The 17500-nt window shown below is 38.7% G+C and overlaps 5 non-coding genes and 3 pseudogenes across 5 annotated transcripts; all 8 read left to right on the plus strand.

Moving 5' to 3' along the window:
• Positions 1–318: 318 nt before the first annotated feature.
• Positions 319–437, plus strand: LOC113090184 (5S ribosomal RNA). Its single transcript, XR_003286925.1, has one exon. It is a non-coding gene; the product is annotated as a 5S ribosomal RNA (ribosomal RNA).
• Positions 438–804: 367 nt separating this feature from the next.
• Positions 805–923, plus strand: LOC113090185 (5S ribosomal RNA). Its single transcript, XR_003286926.1, has one exon. It is a non-coding gene; the product is annotated as a 5S ribosomal RNA (ribosomal RNA).
• Positions 924–1692: 769 nt separating this feature from the next.
• Positions 1693–1811, plus strand: LOC113090180 (uncharacterized; annotated as a pseudogene).
• Positions 1812–2439: 628 nt separating this feature from the next.
• LOC113090171 (5S ribosomal RNA) lies at positions 2440–2558 on the plus strand. Its single transcript, XR_003286915.1, has one exon. It is a non-coding gene; the product is annotated as a 5S ribosomal RNA (ribosomal RNA).
• Positions 2559–3068: 510 nt separating this feature from the next.
• LOC113090178 (5S ribosomal RNA) lies at positions 3069–3187 on the plus strand. The gene has a single exon (XR_003286922.1). It is a non-coding gene; the product is annotated as a 5S ribosomal RNA (ribosomal RNA).
• A 5465-nt stretch (positions 3188–8652) lies between these two features.
• LOC113090179 (uncharacterized) lies at positions 8653–8771 on the plus strand (annotated as a pseudogene).
• A 3183-nt stretch (positions 8772–11954) lies between these two features.
• On the plus strand, positions 11955–12073 carry LOC113090175 (5S ribosomal RNA). The gene has a single exon (XR_003286919.1). It is a non-coding gene; the product is annotated as a 5S ribosomal RNA (ribosomal RNA).
• A 790-nt stretch (positions 12074–12863) lies between these two features.
• Positions 12864–12982, plus strand: LOC113090181 (uncharacterized; annotated as a pseudogene).
• The last annotated feature ends 4518 nt before the right edge of the window (positions 12983–17500 follow it).

Raw genomic sequence — 17500 nt, forward strand, 5'->3', positions numbered from 1 at the left:
AGAGTCAATGGCCGATCTCTGAATATTAGCAGGTTTGGGCCTGGTTAGTACATGGATGGGAGACTTGCCTGGGAATACCAGGTGCTTTAACTTTTTGGATATTTTCACGAATTATATACTAATCTTTGCAAAAAAAAAAAAAAAAGTCAATGCCCAATCTCTGAATCTTAGCAGGTTAAGGTCTGGTTAGTACTTGGATGAGAGACCGCCTAGGAATAGCAGGCTTTTTAAGCTTTTGGGTTTTCTTTCCTACTTATATAATGTACTGGCCAGTAGATTGGCTGAACTTTAAATAGCCCTCTCTTCGGAGCAGTCTTCGCTTACGGCCATACCAACCTGGCTATGCCCGATCTCGTTTGATCTCGGAAGCTAAGCAGGTTTGGGCCTGGTTAGTACTTGGATGGGAGACTGCCTGGGAATACCAGGTGCTGTAAGCTTTTTGGAAATTTTTCACTTAGTATAGAACAATTTTGCCAAAACATAGAGTCATTGGACGATCTCTGCATATTAGCAGGTTTGGGCCTTGTTAGTACATGGATGGGAGACTGCCTGGGAATACCAGGTGCTTTAAACTTTTGGATATTTTTCACGAATTATATACTAATCTTGCAAAAAAAAAAAAAAAAAAAAAGTCAATGCCCAATCTCTGAATCTTAGCAGGTTAAGGTCTGGTTAGTACTTGGATGAGAGACCGCCTAGGAATAGCAGGCTTTTTAAGCTTTTGGGTTTTCTTTCCTACTTATATAATGTACTGGCCAGTAGATTGGCTGAACTTTAAATAGCCCTCTCTTCGGAGCAGTCTTCGCTTACGGCCATACCAACCTGGCTATGCCCGATCTCGTTTGATCTCGGAAGCTAAGCAGGTTTGGGCCTGGTTAGTACTTGGATGGGAGACTGCCTGGGAATACCAGGTGCTGTAAGCTTTTTGGAAATTTTTCACTTAGTATAGAACAATTTTGCCAAAACATGGCCGATCTCTGAATATTAGCAGGTTTGGGCCTTGTTAGTACATGGATGGGAGACTGCCTGGGAATACCAGGTGCTTTAAACTTTTTGGATATTTTTCACGAATTATATAATAATCTTGCAAAAAAAAAAAAAAAAGAGTCAATGCCAGATCTCTGCATATTAGCAGGTTTAGGTCTGGTTAGTACTTGGATGGGAGACCGTCTTGAAATACCACGTGCTGTAAGCTTTTTGGAAAATTTTCACTTAGTATAGAACAATTTTGCCAAAACATAGAGTCAATGGCCGATCTCTGAATATTAGCAGGTTTGGGCCTGGTTAGTACATGGATGGGAGATTGCCTGGGAATACCAGGTGCTTTAAACTTTGTGGATATTTTTCATGAATTATATAATAATCTTGCAAAAAAAAAGAGTCAATGGCCGATCTCTGAATATTAGCAGGTTTGGGCCTTGTTAGTACATGGATGGGAGACTGCCTGGGAATACCAGGTGCTTTAAACTTTTTGGATATTTTTCACGAATTATATAATAATCTTGCACAAAAAAAAAGAGTCAATGCCCGATCTCTGCATATTAGCAGGTTTAGGTCTGGTTAGTACTTGGATGAGAGACCGCCTAGGAATACCAGGCGCTTTAAGCTTTTGGGTTTTCTTTCCTACTTATATAATGTACTGGCGAGTAGATTGGCTGAACTTTAAATAGCCCTCTCTTCGCAGCAGTCTTCGCTTACGGCCATACAAACCTGGCCATGCCCGATCTCGTTTGATCTCGGAAGCTAAGCAGGTTTGGGCCTGGTTAGTACTTGGATGGGAGACCGTCTTGAAATACCACGTGCTGTAAGCTTTTTGGAAAATTTTCACTTAGTATAGAACAATTTTGCCAAAACATAGAGTCAATGGCCGATCTCTGCATATTAGCAGGTTTGGTCCTTGTTAGTACATGGATGGGAGACTGCCTGGGAATACCAGGTGCTTTAAACTTTTTGGAAAATGTTCAATTAGTATAGAACAATTTTGCCAAAACATGGCCGATCTCTGAATATTAGCAGGTTTGGGCCTGGTTAGTACATGGATGGGAGACTGCCTGGGAATACCAGGTGCTTTAAACTTTGTGGATATTTTTCATGAATTACATAATAATCTTGCAAAAAGAAAGAGTCAATGGCCGATCTCTGAATATTAGCAGGTTTGGGCCTTGTTAGTACATGGATGGGAGACTGCCTGGGAATACCAGGTGCTTTAAACTTTTTGGATATTTTTCACAAATTATATAATAATCTTGCAAAGAAAAAAAAAAGAGTCAATGCCCGATCTCTGAATCTTAGCAGGTTTAGGTCTGGTTAGTACTTGGATGAGAGACCGCCTAGGAATAGCAGGCTTTTTAAGCTTTTGGGTTTTCTTTCCTACTTATATAATGTACTGGCCAGTAGATTGGCTGAACTTTAAATAGCCCTCTCTTCAGAGCAGTCTTCGCTTACGGCCATACCAACCTGGCTATGCCCGATCTCGTTTGATCTCGGAAGCTAAGCAGGTTTGGGCCTGGTTAGTACTTGGATGGGAGACCGCCTGGGAATACCAGGTGCTGTAAGCTTTTTGGAAATGTTTCACTTAGTATAGAACAATTTTGCCAAAACATAGAGTCAATGGCCGATCTCTGCATATTATCAGGTTTGGGCCTGGTTAGTACATGGATGGGAGATTGCCTGGGAATACCAGGTGCTTTAAACTTTGTGGATATTTTTCATGAATTATATAATAATCTTGCAAAAAAAAAGAGTCAATGGCCGATCTCTGAATATTAGCAGGTTTGGGCCCTGTTAGTACATGGATGGGAGACTGCCTGGGAATACCAGGTGCTTTAAACTTTTTGGATATTTTTCACGAATTATATACTAATCTTGCAAAAAAAAAAAAAAAAAAAAAAAAGAGTCAATGCCCAATCTCTGAATCTTAGCAGGTTTAGGTCTAGTTAGTAATTGGATGAGAGACCGCCTAGGAATAGCAGGCTTTTTAAGCTTTTGGGTTTTCTTTCCTACTTATAAAATGTACTGGCGAGTAGATTGGCTGAACTTTAAATAGCCCTCTCTTCGGAGCAGTCTTCGCTTACGGCCATACAAACCTGGCTATGTCCGATCTTGTTTGATCTCGGAAGCTAAGCAGGTTTGGGCCTGGTTAGTACTTGGATGGGAGACCGCCTGGGAATACCAGGTGCTGTAAGCTTTTTGGAAATGTTTCACTTAGTATAGAACAATTTTGCCAAAACATAGAGTCAATGGCCGATCTCTGCATATTAGCAGGTTTGGGCCTTGTTAGTACATGGATGGGAGATTGCCTGGGAATACCAGGTGCTTTAAACTTTGTGGATATTTTTCATATGTTTCATATGTGGATATTTTAGATGGAACGAGATTTTTAAAAGTCCGGTTCACTGATGAAGTTCGCTCACTCCCATATTCAACCAGGTTTGAAACATTAAGAGGCACAGAGTACTTTCGTGTCATACACGACAGGCAGGTGCGTGTATGCAGGTTGTGCATTAAAACAGGACATTTATTTCGAGAATGCCCAGAGTTTAAATGTTTTTCATGTGGCAAGGTAGGCCACTATGCAAGGGAGTGTGGAGAGCAAACAGAGAGAGTAATAGAGGAGGAGGGTGAGCAAAGTGAAGACGATGAGAGGAGGGAGGACGATCAAACAGAGAAGCAAAGCACAGTGAGCGAGGATGACATGGAGGTTACAAAAGATGGAAGAGAAAGTGGTAATGGACAGGATGGAGCTGTAAGGGGACAGAGAGCTGGAACAGCTGGTGAGGAGGCCGATGATGGAGAAAGGAGGGAGGAGGAGGAAGAAGAGGAGGAGAAGCAAGATGAACAAGACGAAGAGGAGGAAGAGTATGAAGAGGATGTAAAGCTACTGGGAACTAAACAAGAGAAAAAAGTAGAGCAACAAGCAGTACCTCAAAGGAAAGAAAGTAAGATTCCTCAACGAATGCAGACAACACTACAAAAACTGACTGTCAAAAGAAAGGCGGAGAGAGATAAGGACAGAATTGAACTGATAAAAGAACAACGCTCTGGTACATGAATTCTATAATGGTATTATATGTTTTGGGTTAAAAAAGAAATATATATATATAATTTTTTCTTTGGTTTGCTGGCATGGTTTCTGTAACTTCAGTAAATGCAAATGGGTTAAGGAATATTAACAAGTTGAAGGAATTAAAATTTACATATAGGAGTGATATAATTTGTATTCAAGAAACGAATTGGGATGATGAAAAAGTGAGAGAAGTAAAGGATTTATGGAAGGGAGATATATACTTTAATAATGGTGCAAAAAATGCAAGGGGTGTAGCGATAATGATTAAAAAAGATAGGATTGAAAATGTAAGGCAGGTGTACAGATATCAGATAGGGAGAATTTTAGTTATAGAATTTAAATTCAGAGGTATTGAATTCAGATTAATTAATATATATGTTCCCAACGTGGAAAATGATAAGAGATGTTGTATTGAGGAGCTAAGGGATCTAATTGTTGGAAGGTGCATAATAGTAGGCGACTTTAACATTATATGTAGTAGATTGGATGTTGGGAAAGGAGGGAGTTTCAGGTGGGAAAAATCAAGATTAATGTTAATGGAAGTAATGAGGGATAAGGGATTACTTGATGTATGGAGACATGAGAATCCGGAGAAGAGAGAGTTAACAAGGAGGCAGATGAGAAAAGGGATATTAAAGCAGAGTAGGATTGATTTAGTGATAGTGCAGGGAGATACCGTAAGTTACATTGATGAAATAAGACATCAGCAGAATAACTTTAGTGATCATGATGGGGTTAGATTTAGGATCAAAGTCGGAAGGAGAGAGGTGGGTGGAGGGATGTGGATACTAAATGCAGTGTATATTGAAGAAGAGGAGTATAGACAACAGATGAAAGTGTTACTACTTCAGGAAAATCAGTGGTTGGAGGAATGCTTGGAGGAAGATGAATTTAATAATGACATTGGTAAGAGATGGGAGGAGGTAAAAAATGAAATTAAAGCTTTAAGCATAAGGTATAGTAAGAAAAGAAAAGAGAGGATGATGAAAGAGGAAAGGGAGCTTAGAGAGCAAGTGAGGATAGAACTCAGCAGAGTAGATGATGAAGAAGGATATTGCATGGAAAAGTATATAGAAGCAAATATGAGGTTAGAGAGATATGAGAAAGAAAAATGCAAAGGAGCAATTTTAAGAAGTAAGGCGAAATATGCACTGGAAGGAGAAAAGTGCACAGGGTATTTCCTGGGTTTAGAAAAAAGAAGGCAAGGTAAGACATATATCCATGAAATATATTCAAAAAAGAGAGAGATAATAACAGACTATGTAGATATATTGGAGAGGGTGCAAGAGTTTTATGGTGAGTTGTATATGAGAGGATGTGTGGATGAGGCAAGTATAGAGGAAGTATTGAAGTGTGTAGAGAGGGAGCTAGGGGAAGAAGAAAAGGGATGGTGTGATAGAGAGATAGAGGAAGAAGAGGTTATAGCTGCAATAGAAGGTTTAAGAAGTGGGAAAAGCCCAGGAAGTGATGGGATAGGGACAGAATGGTACAAATTATATAAAAATGATGTAGCACCAATTTTAGTGGAAGTATATAAAGGAATGGAGAGAACAGAAATAATACAGAGTAAAATGGTAGAGGGAGTGATAACACTAGTTTTTAAGAAGGGGAATAAATTAGATTTAGAAAATTATAGGCTGATTAGCTTGTTAAACACAGACTACAAAATACTCACCAAAGTTTTGGCAAACAGGATGAAAAGAGTAATCGGAGATATTATTCAGCCAACACAAAGCTACAGCATTCCTGGAAGAGATATAGCAGATACAATTGGAACAATCAGAGATGTGATTGAGTATATGAAGAGGGATGGGAAGGGTGGGATAGTGTTGGGGATAGACTGGAACAAGGCCTTTGATAGGGTCGAACACAAGTTTTTATTTAAGGTCTTGGAAAAGTTTGGTTTTGGGGAGAGAATGGTAGGATGGGTGAGGAGATTGTATGGAAGTGCAAGAAGCTGTGTAAAGGTGAACGGAATATTGACAGATACATTTGATGTGGGAAGGTCAGTGCGGCAAGGCTGCCCGCTATCCGCTTTGTTATACGCCCTTTCTGTTGAACCTTTGGCATCATTAATTAAGAGAGACAAGAGAATAAGAGGAATTGAGTTGCCATATGGAGGGAAGTGTATAATTAACCAGTATGCCGTTGACACAACAGTGACAGTAAGGGAAATAAGCAGTGTGGGAAAGGTGTTAGAGTTGGTGGAAAAATATGGAAAGGCATCAGGGGCGAAAATAAATAGAGAAAAATCTGAAATAATGTATATAGGAGAAGTAGAAAGATCTGATGTAGGTGTGAGGGTTGAGGAAAAGTACATGAAAGTGTTGGGTGTATGTTTAGGGGTAGATTCAAAGGAGGCAAGGGATATAACATGGGCTGGAGTGATAAATAAGATAAGAACAGTTTGTATTGCATGGAAAGGAAGAAAATTAAGGATAAAAGGGAAAATTATTGTGGTTAATAATCTTATGCTGTTGGTATGTGTATATGTAATGAGTGTAATTGAAATGCCTGAGTGGGTGATGAATGAGTTAAATAGAATTGTACATGATTTTATATGGGAAGGGAAGGGAGTGAAAATTGCACAAAAAACATTAGTGGCGAGGAAACAGGAAGGTGGACTAAAGCTGATTGATTTAGAAACAAAAAAGTTGGCAATAAGAATAAAAACTGTTAAAAAATATATGGAAGGAAGATGGGAGTTTGGTTGGAGAGAATTTTTAAAGAAATACATTGATGATGTTGGAAGAATGGGAGAGTATGGGTGGTATATGGGCTTTAAGCAGTCAATGACTGTGGGAATGCCAGACATATACAGGGAGGTGATGGAGGCATGGAGGCAATTCCTGCCAAAAGTAGAATATGATTGCACAGAGGTGCACACATTTATAAATTTGCCATTGTTTTTAAATGATAAATTTAAACACAACAATAAAACATTGTATGAGCCCAAATTCTTAGAAGCCGGAATAAGGCAAGTAAAAGATATTATATATGAAGTTATTCCAGGTTTTCTTAGAAATAACTGTATATATGACTCAGTGTGTGAGTTGGATGGCATGGAGAGCAGAGTAAAGGTGGAAAATATATATGAAAGAATTAAAGCAAGTCTACCATCGAAATGGGTGAATGTTATAGAAAAAAGTTGTGTAAAGAAAAAACAACAGGATTTGCCTGAGATGTACATAATGAAAGACGGGGAAAAATATAATATAAAAAGCATTAGCGTAAAGAAAGTTTATGACCTGTTTATAATGGATCAAATAAAAGTGCCAGCATCTGAAAAAGTATGGAGTAGGGTGTTTGAAGACTTGGATGTAAAGAAAATATGGTCAAATATGGACATAAAATACAATACTATAGAATGTGAAAATAATGACTTCTTAATAAGACACAATAGAATCTATACAAATGTAGTACTAAATAAAATAAATAATGCTAATAATGTGATGTGTGATGTATGTAACAAGGAACATGAGACTTTTTTGCATTATTTTTTGCAATGTGATGAATTAAAAGATTTTTTTGTTTTCTTAAAAAGTCTATTAAAAAATAATTGTTTTGATGATGTGAATTTGGAGGAGGGATGGGGAAAAATATTTTTATTTGGAGTGTTTCAGAAGACGACAGCAATAGACTTTTGGTTTATCAATTATGTTCTAAGCCACGCCAGATTAGCTGTTGTACTTAGACGGAATTATGCACACTTTGAAGGGAGAAAAGTCAAAATAAAAGACTTGTTCAAAGCAATAATGACAAGAGATATTGAAATGTGCTATTAATATGGGGGAGATGATGTGAAGGAATTCTTTGTAACTGGAAACAAATTCATAAAAGAAGGAGAGAGAAAAGAGGTTTTGTATAACTGGTAAAAATTATGTTCTGAAGTTAAAAAAAAAAAAAAAATGAAATGATTATGTTGTTTAATGTGAACAATTGAAATTGAACTGTAAATTTGTGAATTTCAATAAAAAAGAGAAAAAAAAAAAAAGGCTATGCCCGATCTCGTTTGATCTCGGAAGCTAAGCAGGTTTGGGCCTGGTTAGTACTTGGCTGGGAGACCGCCTGGGAATACCAGGTGCTGTAAGCTTTTTGGAAATTTTTCACTTAGTATAGAACAATTTTGCCAAAACATAGAGTCAATGGCCGATCTCTGCATATTAGCAGGTTTGGGCCTTGTTAGTACATGGATGGGAGACTGCCTGGGAATACCAGGTGCTTTAAACTTTTTGGATATTTTTCACGAATTATATATTAATCTTGCAAAAAAAAAAGTCAATGCCAGATCTCTGCATATTAGCAGGTTTGGGCCTTGTTAGTACATGGATGGGAGACTGCCTGGGAATACCAGGTGCTTTAAACTTTTTGGATATTTTTCACGAATTATATAATAATCTTGCAAAAAAAAGAGTCAATGCCCGATCTCTGCATATTAGCAGGTTTAGGTCTGGTTAGTACTTGGATGAGAGACCGCCTAGGAATACCAGGCGCTTTAAGCTTTTGGGTTTTCTTTCCTACTTATATAATGTACTGGCGAGTAGATTGGCTGAACTTTAAATAGCCCTCTCTTCGCAGCAGTCTTCGCTTACGGCCATACAAACCTGGCCATGCCCGATCTAGTTTGATCTCGGAAGCTAAGCAGGTTTGGGCCTGGTTAGTACTTGGATGGGAGACCGCCTTGAAATACCAGGTGCTGTAAGCTTTTTGGAAAATTTTCACTTAGTATAGAACAATTTTGCCAAAACATGGCCGATCTCTGAATATTAGCAGGTTTGGGCCTTGTTAGTACATGGATGGGAGACTGCCTGGGAATACCAGGTGCTTTAAACTTTTTGGATATTTTTCACGAATTATATAATAATCTTGCAAAAAAAAAAAAAAAGAGTCAATGCCAGATCTCTGCATATTAGCAGGTTAAGGTCTGGTTAGTACTTGGATGATAGACCGTCTTGAAATACCAGGTGCTGTAAGCTTTTTGGAAAATTTTCACTTAGTATAGAACAATTTTGCCAAAACATAGAGTCAATGGCCGATCTCTGAATATTAGCAGGTTTGGGCCTGGTTAGTACATGGATGGGAGATTGCCTGGGAATACCAGGTGCTTTAAACTTTGTGGATATTTTTCATGAATTATATAATAATCTTGCAAAAAAAAAGAGTCAATGGCCAATCTCTGAATCTTAGCAGGTTTAGGTCTGGTTAGTACTTGGATGAGAGACCGCCTAGGAATACCAGGCGCTTTAAGCTTTTGGGTTTTCTTTCCTACTTATATAATGTACTTGCGAGTAGATTGGCTGAACTTTAAATAGCCCTCTCTTCGCAGTAGACTTCGCTTACGGCCATACCAACCTGGCGGCGATAGAGAGTGATTGGGAAGGTGTGTCTGATTGCAGTTGGAAGAGAAAGGCTCTTCTAAAGCTTTATTTTGTATTTTACTTTTTTCTGTTTATTCTGTGGGAGGAGATTTGGGTTTGTTTTGGGAAAAAAGCCCACGTTTAAGCTCCAAGCAGTTTATCTGCTTGGAGGCAAGCTTTTGTTTGTGCTTTTTTGTTTACAAAAATGGATGGACAACATGGTAAAGATCTGGCAATGGCAGGAGGACTAGAAGAACGTTTGGAACCACATGGAGCAGATAGATCATCAAGAGAGGCAAATGGAGGAAATATGGATCATGGAGCACAGAGGGGAATCAAGCAAAGAGTGGATTATCTGAAAGAAGCAACGGTGGTGTTGGACTTAAAAGGAAATAAGGAGGTAAAAGCTGTGGATATCATTAAAGTAGTTTCAGAGAAGATTGGATTTGGTAAATTGCTGGCAGTGAGACCAAAGTATGGGGAGGAATATGAGTTGACTGTGGAAGATGCAGAACTTTGTGATGTATTATTGGATGGAATGGAAATAAAAGGTCAATTCTTCGAAATAAGGAGGCTGGAGGTAAAGGAACATATTGTGTCTTTTCTTCACTTGCCTGCATACTTGGAGGATGAAGTGATTGAGAACAAATTGAAGTTTTGGGGAGTTAATCCAATGACAAAAATAAAGAGAAGAGTCTATCCTGGAACAAACATTGCTGATGGAACGAGGTATGTGAAGGTTAAATTTCCAAAAGAGGTAACATCACTACCCTATAGTGCTAAATTTGAAACGGCAGATGGCACTCAGTACTTTAGGGTCATACATGATGGACAGCAAAAACTATGTCGGATGTGTATGCAGCCAGGACACATTTTCAGGGACTGTCCTGATTTCAAATGTTATGAATGCTTTGAGCAAGGGCATTTCGCGAAAGACTGTAAAGCTGATAAATGTCTGGATTGTGGGAAAGTATTCATAAGGTGTGACTGTGAAAGTGAACATGAAGAAGAGACAAATGATAAAACTGAACATGGTGAACCAGAGGAGAATATGGAGAGTATGGAAAGAGTCATAAATGAGGGAGAGGAAGATGGGTCTCTGAATGATAGTAAAAGTCAAGAGCAGGAAAAGGGGGGGGGATAAGGAGTTGGAGAGAAGAGAGGGGTTTGAAATGGTGGAACATATGATAGAGGGGTGTAGGGGTCCGGTGGATGTTATAATAAAAGAAAGACAGGAGGAAAAAAAGGAGAAGGAGCAAGTAGAGGAATGCATAGAAGTAAATTTGGAGGAGCTGAGGAGGGGAATGAAGAGAGGAATATTGGACACCAAAACATATGTAGGAGAAAGTAGAGAAAAAGGACAGAGAAGGAGAAGAAACTCAGGTACAAATGAAGATGGAGTTTTAATGGAGAATGTGGGAGAAAAGTATGAAAAATGAATGTTTTGTTGTTAATGGCTCTTTGTTTTGTTTCAATCAATGTGAGGGGTTTAACAAAAATTGATAAATTTGGGAAAATGAAAGCGCTATGCAAAAAAGCTGATGTGATATTATTACAAGAAACATTTTGGAAAGATGAAATGATTGAATGTTTTAAAAGAAGTTGGAGAGGAGGAATTTATTATAACAATGGTGGGGGGATTGGGAAAGGCGTTGCGGTTTTATGTAAAAGACACATGAATGATGATGTTGAAATCATATATCGGGATAATGGAGGGAAATGTATTATTGTGAAAATGGTTATAGGAGGGGAAAATGTTTTTGTGTGTAATGTACATGCGCCAAATGAAGAGGCAGAAAAGAAAATGTTTTTTAAGGATTTAAATGGTCAGATGGAGAAATGGGAAAATATTATTGTAATGGGAGATTTTAATACAGTTTTTAGTAGACTGGATATAGCGAATGATATGGTTTACGGGGAACAATGCTAGAGTTCTGCAATGCTTTAAAGAACATATGATAAATATGCCTGGATAATTAGGATTGTAAGTATAAGCGTATAATGGAGGGTGAAATTCAATAATGAATATAGAATGAGTGAATATGATAATGATGTGAAAAAAAAAAAAAAAAAAAAAAAAAAAAGACATGCCCGATCTCGTCTTATCTCGGAAGCTAAGCAGGTTTGGGCCTGGTTAGTACTTGGATGGGAGACCGCCTTGAAATACCAGGTGCTGTAAGCTTTTTGGAAAATTTTCACTTAGTATTGAACAATTTTGCCAAAACATGGCCGATCTCTGAATATTAGCAGGTTTGGGCCTGGTTAGTACATGGATGGGAGACTGCCTGGGAATACCAGGTGCTTTAAACTTTTTGGATATTTTTCACGAATTATATAATAATCTTGCAAAAAAAAAGAGTCAATACCCGATCTCTGCATATTAGCAGGTTTAGGTCTGGTTAGTACTTGGATGAGAGACCGCCTAGGAATACCAGGCGCTTTAAGCTTTTGGGTTTTCTTTCCTACTTATATAATGTACTGGCGAGTAGATTGGCTGAACTTTAAATAGCCCTCTCTTTGCAGCAGTCTTCGCTTACGGCCATACAAACCTGGCCATGCCCGATCTCGTTTGATCTCGGAAGCTAAGCAGGTTTGGGCCTGGTTAGTACTTGGATGGGAGACCGCCTAGGAATACCAGGTGCTGTAAGCTTTTTGGAAATTTTTCACTTAGTATAGAACAATTTTGCCAAAACATAGAGTCAATGGCCAATCTCTGCATATTAGCAGGTTTGGGCCTTGTTAGTACATGGATGGGAGACTGCCTTGGAATACCAGGTGCTTTAAACTTTTTGGATATTTTTCACGAATTATATAATAATCTTGCAAAAAAAAAAAGAGTCAATGCCAGATCTCTGCATATTAGCAGGTTTAGGTCTGGTTAGTACTTGGATGGGAGACCGCCTTGAAATACCAGGTGCTGTAAGCTTTTTGGAAAATTTTCACTTAGTATAGAACAATTTTGCCAAAACATAGAGTCAATGGCCGATCTCTGAATATTATCAGGTTTGGGCCTGGTTAGTACATGGATGGGAGATTGCCTGGGAATACCAGGTGCTTTAAACTTTGTGGATATTTTTCATGATTTATATAATAATCTTGCAAAAAAAAAGAGTCAATGGCCGATCTCTGAATATTAGCAGGTTTGGGCCTTGTTAGTACATGGATGGGAGACTGCCTGGGAATACCAGGTGCTTTAAACTTTTTGGATATTTTTCACGAATTATATACTAATCTTGCAAAAAAAAAAAAAAAAAAAAAAAAAAAAGAATCAATGCCCGATCTCTGAATCTTAGCAGGTTTAGGTCTGGTTAGTACTTGGATGAGAGACCGCCTAGGAATACCAGGCGCTTTAAGCTTTTGGGTTTTCTTTCCTACTTATATAATGTACTTGCGAGTAGATTGGCTGAACTTTAAATAGCCCTCTCTTCGCAGCAGACTTCGGTTACGGCCATACCAACCTGGCCATGCCCGATCTCGTCTTATCTTGGAAGCTAAGCAGGTTTGGGCCTGGTTAGTACTTGGATGGGAGACCGCCTTGAAATACCAGGTGCTGTAAGCTTTTTGGAAAATTTTCACTTAATATTGAACAATTTTGCCAAAACATGGCCGATCTCTGAATATTAGCAGGTTTGGGCCTGGTTAGTACATGCATGGGAGACTGCCTGGGAATACCAGGTGCTTTAAACTTTGTGGATATTTTTCATGAATTATATAATAATCTTGCAAAAAAAAAGAGTCAATGGCCGATCTCTGAATATTAGCAGGTTTGGGCCTTGTTGGTACATGGATGGGAGACTGCCTGGGAATACCAGGTGCTTTAAACTTTTTGGATATTTTTCACGAATTATATACTAATCTTGCAAAAAAAAAAAAAAAAAAAAAAAAGAATCAATGCCCGATCTCTGAATCTTAGCAGGTTTAGGTCTGGTTAGTACTTGGATGAGAGACCGCCTAGGAATACCAGGCGCTTTAAGCTTTTGGGTTTTCTTTCCTACTTATATAATGTGCTTGCGAGTAGATTGGCTGAACTTTAAATAGCCCTCTCTTCGCAGCAGACTTCGCTTACGGCCATACCAACCTGGCGGCGCTAGAGAGCCAACAGGAAGTGATAGGCTTGCAGCACAGAGAGAAAGGCTCAACTCTGTTTGTTTAAATTAACCGTCTGTTTCTACATATCCTGGTTTTCAGTTTTGATTTCTGTTTGGGACATTAGTTGCTGGATAGTTATTGCTGACTTTAATACATTCCCCCGACAGCTTAGGCTGTCTGGGGGACTTTTTTGACATTTTTCTCATTGTAGCATGCTGCAGATGCACAGCATGGCTGCAGATAAAGAAACAGAACTAACCATGATGAGAAAAAGTAGCAATGGGAGGAATGAAGAGGAGGAGCAAAGAAGAGGTGAAGTCAAACAAGCAGAGATCCAAAAGCAACAGGATTCAAGTAAAGTCACAGGACATTTGTGGGAAGAGGGAGAAGAAAACAGCAGAGCAGTGCAAGGAAAATCAAAAGGGAAGTACAACAAAGAGCTGACTGTGGAAGTAGAGGTGGAGGGAACTGAAAAGATTTCAATGATGGATTTACTGAAAGGAGTAAAGAAGGAGTGTGGAGAAGTGATTGGCTGCAGGGTGAGAGGTGAAAGGGTCTATGAGCTCACAATGAAGGATGAAGAGGCAAAGAGGAAACTAATGGATGGAGTGAGAGTGAAAGGAGTGATGGTGCATGCCAGGGATATAATGAATAATGATATGGTGGTGTCCTTTATCAATCTGCCTGTGTATTTAGAGGATGAGAAGATACTCGCCAAGCTACAGGAGTGGGGAGTACGACCACTTTCACCAATCAAACGCCGGGTGTGGCCTGGAACAGATATAGTTGATGGGACACGTTTCTTAAAAGTTCGCTTCACAGAACAGGTATGTTCACTACCATACTCCACAAAGTTTGAGACTCTGAGAGGCACCGAATATTTTCGTGTCATCCATGATAGGCAAATACGTGTTTGCAGACTCTGTATCAAGCCAGGGCACATAATTAGAGAGTGCCCTGAATTAAAATGCTTCAAGTGCAATGGTGGAGGCCATTATGCAAGAGATTGTGAAGAATGGATGGGATTAGAGAGAGAGCGAGTGGACGGTAAAAAAAAGGTGAAAGGAGGAGCAGTGTTCTGACAGAGGAGCAAGAGGAGGAAACAACTGATGTGGTGAGCGGTGGAGAGAAAGACGGAGCTGAAGATAGTGAGAGAAGAAGCAAAATGGAATGGCGAGACACAGCTGAAAGTTTCAGTGAAGCGGATGAGGAGGAGGAGGAGGAGGAGGAGATGGAGCAGTCGGAAGTGATCGAAGAAGAGGAGGAGACAGATGAAAGTAATGTGAAAGAAAGAGGTAAAGAAGAGGCAAAGAAAAATACTGCACAGAAACTGATAGAAAGCAGAGGTGGAGAAAAGGGAGACAGTGAAAAGAAAGATGGACTGAAAACAAAGATTATAAGACTGAGTTCAAAGAGGAAGTCTGAGATGGACGGAGAACAGGTTGAGCAGATAAAAGAACCACGAGCGGGTATGTGATGTATGAATGAACTGTGCATGTGTTCCTGGTTTTGTTTAGTTTTTCTTCTGGGTTACTCTCATGGCCACTGTAACTTCAATAAACATAAATGGGTTAAGGGATAAAAACAAGATGAAAAAACTTTTATTTACTTATCGGAGTGATATAATCTGTATACAGGAGACAAACTGGGAGGAGGATAAAGTAAAGGAGATGAGAGAAGAGTGGAGAGGGGACATATACTATAATAATGGTGCAAAAAATGCAAGAGGTGTGGCAATATTATTTAAAAAAGATATTGTAGAAGGTATAAGAGAGGTGTATAAAGACCAGAGGGGAAGGATCTTGGTGGTTGAATTCATGTATAGAGATATGGATTTTAGATTAATAAATATATATGTTCCAAATATAGAAGGGGACAGGAGGGAAATTTTGAAAGAGTTAAAAGGATTGATTGTGGGGAAATGTATTATAGTGGGAGATTTTAATATAAAATGTAGCAGATTGGATGTGGGAAAGGGGGTAAAATTTAGATGGGAAAAGTCTAGGGGAATGTTGATGGAGATAATGAGAGAAAAGGGGTTAATAGATGTGTGGAGGTATGAAAATCCAGAAAAAAGAGAATTTACTAGAAGGCAGTTAAGAGAAGGTATATTAAAACAGAGTAGAATAGATTTAGTGTTAGTTGAAGAGGAAATAATTAGATACATAGACGGGATAAAACATGAGGTAAATAGTTTAAGTGATCACGATAGTGTAAGGTTCAGAATCAAGGTAGGGAGTGAGGAGGTAGGAGGAGGGATGTGGATATTGAATGCAGGGTATATCGAAGAGGAAGAATATGAGATACAGATGAAGGATCTATTAAATAGGGAAGAAGAGAAGATAGATGAGTATACAAGAGACGGTGGATTAGAGGGTACAATAGCAGAGAGACGGGAGGAAATAAAGGATCAAATTAAGTTAATTAGTATAAAATACAGTAAGAAAAGAAGAGGAAAGATGAAGAAGGAGGAAATTATGCTTAGAGAAAGATTGAGAGAGGAGTTAGTTAATGCTGAAGATGAAGAAGGATACAGTATGGAAAAATATATAGAGGTTAAGATGGCGCTAGAAAAATATGAAAGAGAGAAATGCAGAGGAGCTATTTTACGAAGCAAGGCAAAATATGCATTAGAAGGTGAGAAATGCACAGGGTATTTTTTAGGGCTAGAGAAAAGGAGACAAAGTAAGACATATATAAATGAAATAAATACAAAAGAGGGCAAAACAACCAAAGACTATGTAGAGATTTTGGAGAGAGTTCAAGAATTCTATGGAGAATTATATAAGAGAGGAGAAGTGGATGAGAGAAGTATAGATGGAGTATTAGAAAGTGTAGAAAATATTCTAAATAAGGAGGATGCAGAGTGGTGTGATAGAGAGATAGATGAGAAGGAAGTAGAAGCGGCAATAGGGGGGTTGAAAAGTGGAAAAAGTCCAGGGAGTGATGGGATTGGTATTGAATGGTATAAAACATATAGAGAAGAGGTAGCACCGATTTTAGTTAAAGTGTTCAAGGAGATGGAAAGAACAGGGATGGTGCAAGATAGAATGGTAGAGGGAGTGATAGCTCTGGTGTATAAGAAGGGGAATAGGTTGAATATAGAGAACTATAGACCAATCAGTCTATTAAATGTGGATTATAAAATACTGACTAAAGTTTTAGCGAACAGAGTGAAAAAAGTGATTGGAAGTATAGTGCAACCAACACAAAGTTACAGCATACCAGGCAGGGATATAGCAGACACGATAGGGACAGTTAGGGATGTGATAGAGTACATGAAACGAGATAAGAAGGGAGGAATAGTACTAGGGATAGATTGGAATAAAGCATTCGATAGGGTAGAACACAAATACTTATTTAAGGTATTAGAGAAGTTTGGATTTGGAAGTAGAATGATAGGGTGGGTGAAGAGACTATATGAGAAGGCAAAAAGTTGCATAAAAATAAATGGAGTATTAACAGACAGGTTTAAGATAGGAAGGTCAGTGAGACAGGGCTGTCCCCTGTCTGCATTATTATATGCAATTTCAGTAGAGCCTCTAGCCACTCTAATCAAGAGGGATAGAAGGGTAGTTGGTATTGAGTTGCCATATGGAGGAATGTGTACTATAAACCAATATGCAGATGACACTACAATTACAGTGAGGGAAGGAAACAGTGTAAAAAGAGTTTTAGAGATAGTAAAGATGTTTGGGAAGGCATCAGGGGCAAAAATAAATGTAGATAAATCTGAATTAATGTATATAGGGGAGGTAGAGAGAGTAGAGGTAGGGATAAGAGTGGAGGAAAAATATATGAAAGTATTAGGGGTATATTTAGGGGTCGAAAGCAAAGAGGCAAGAGATGTGACCTGGACTGGGGTAATTAATAAAATAAGAACAGTAAGTGCAACATGGAAAGGGAGGAAATTAAAGTTAAATGGGAAAGTAATAGTAGTAAATAGCCTGCTGTTGTCAGTTTGTGTTTATGTAATGAGTGTAATGGA

This window comes from Carassius auratus, unplaced genomic scaffold (genome assembly GCF_003368295.1).
Source record: "Carassius auratus strain Wakin unplaced genomic scaffold, ASM336829v1 scaf_tig00053166, whole genome shotgun sequence".
NCBI classification, from domain to species: domain Eukaryota; kingdom Metazoa; phylum Chordata; class Actinopteri; order Cypriniformes; family Cyprinidae; genus Carassius; species Carassius auratus.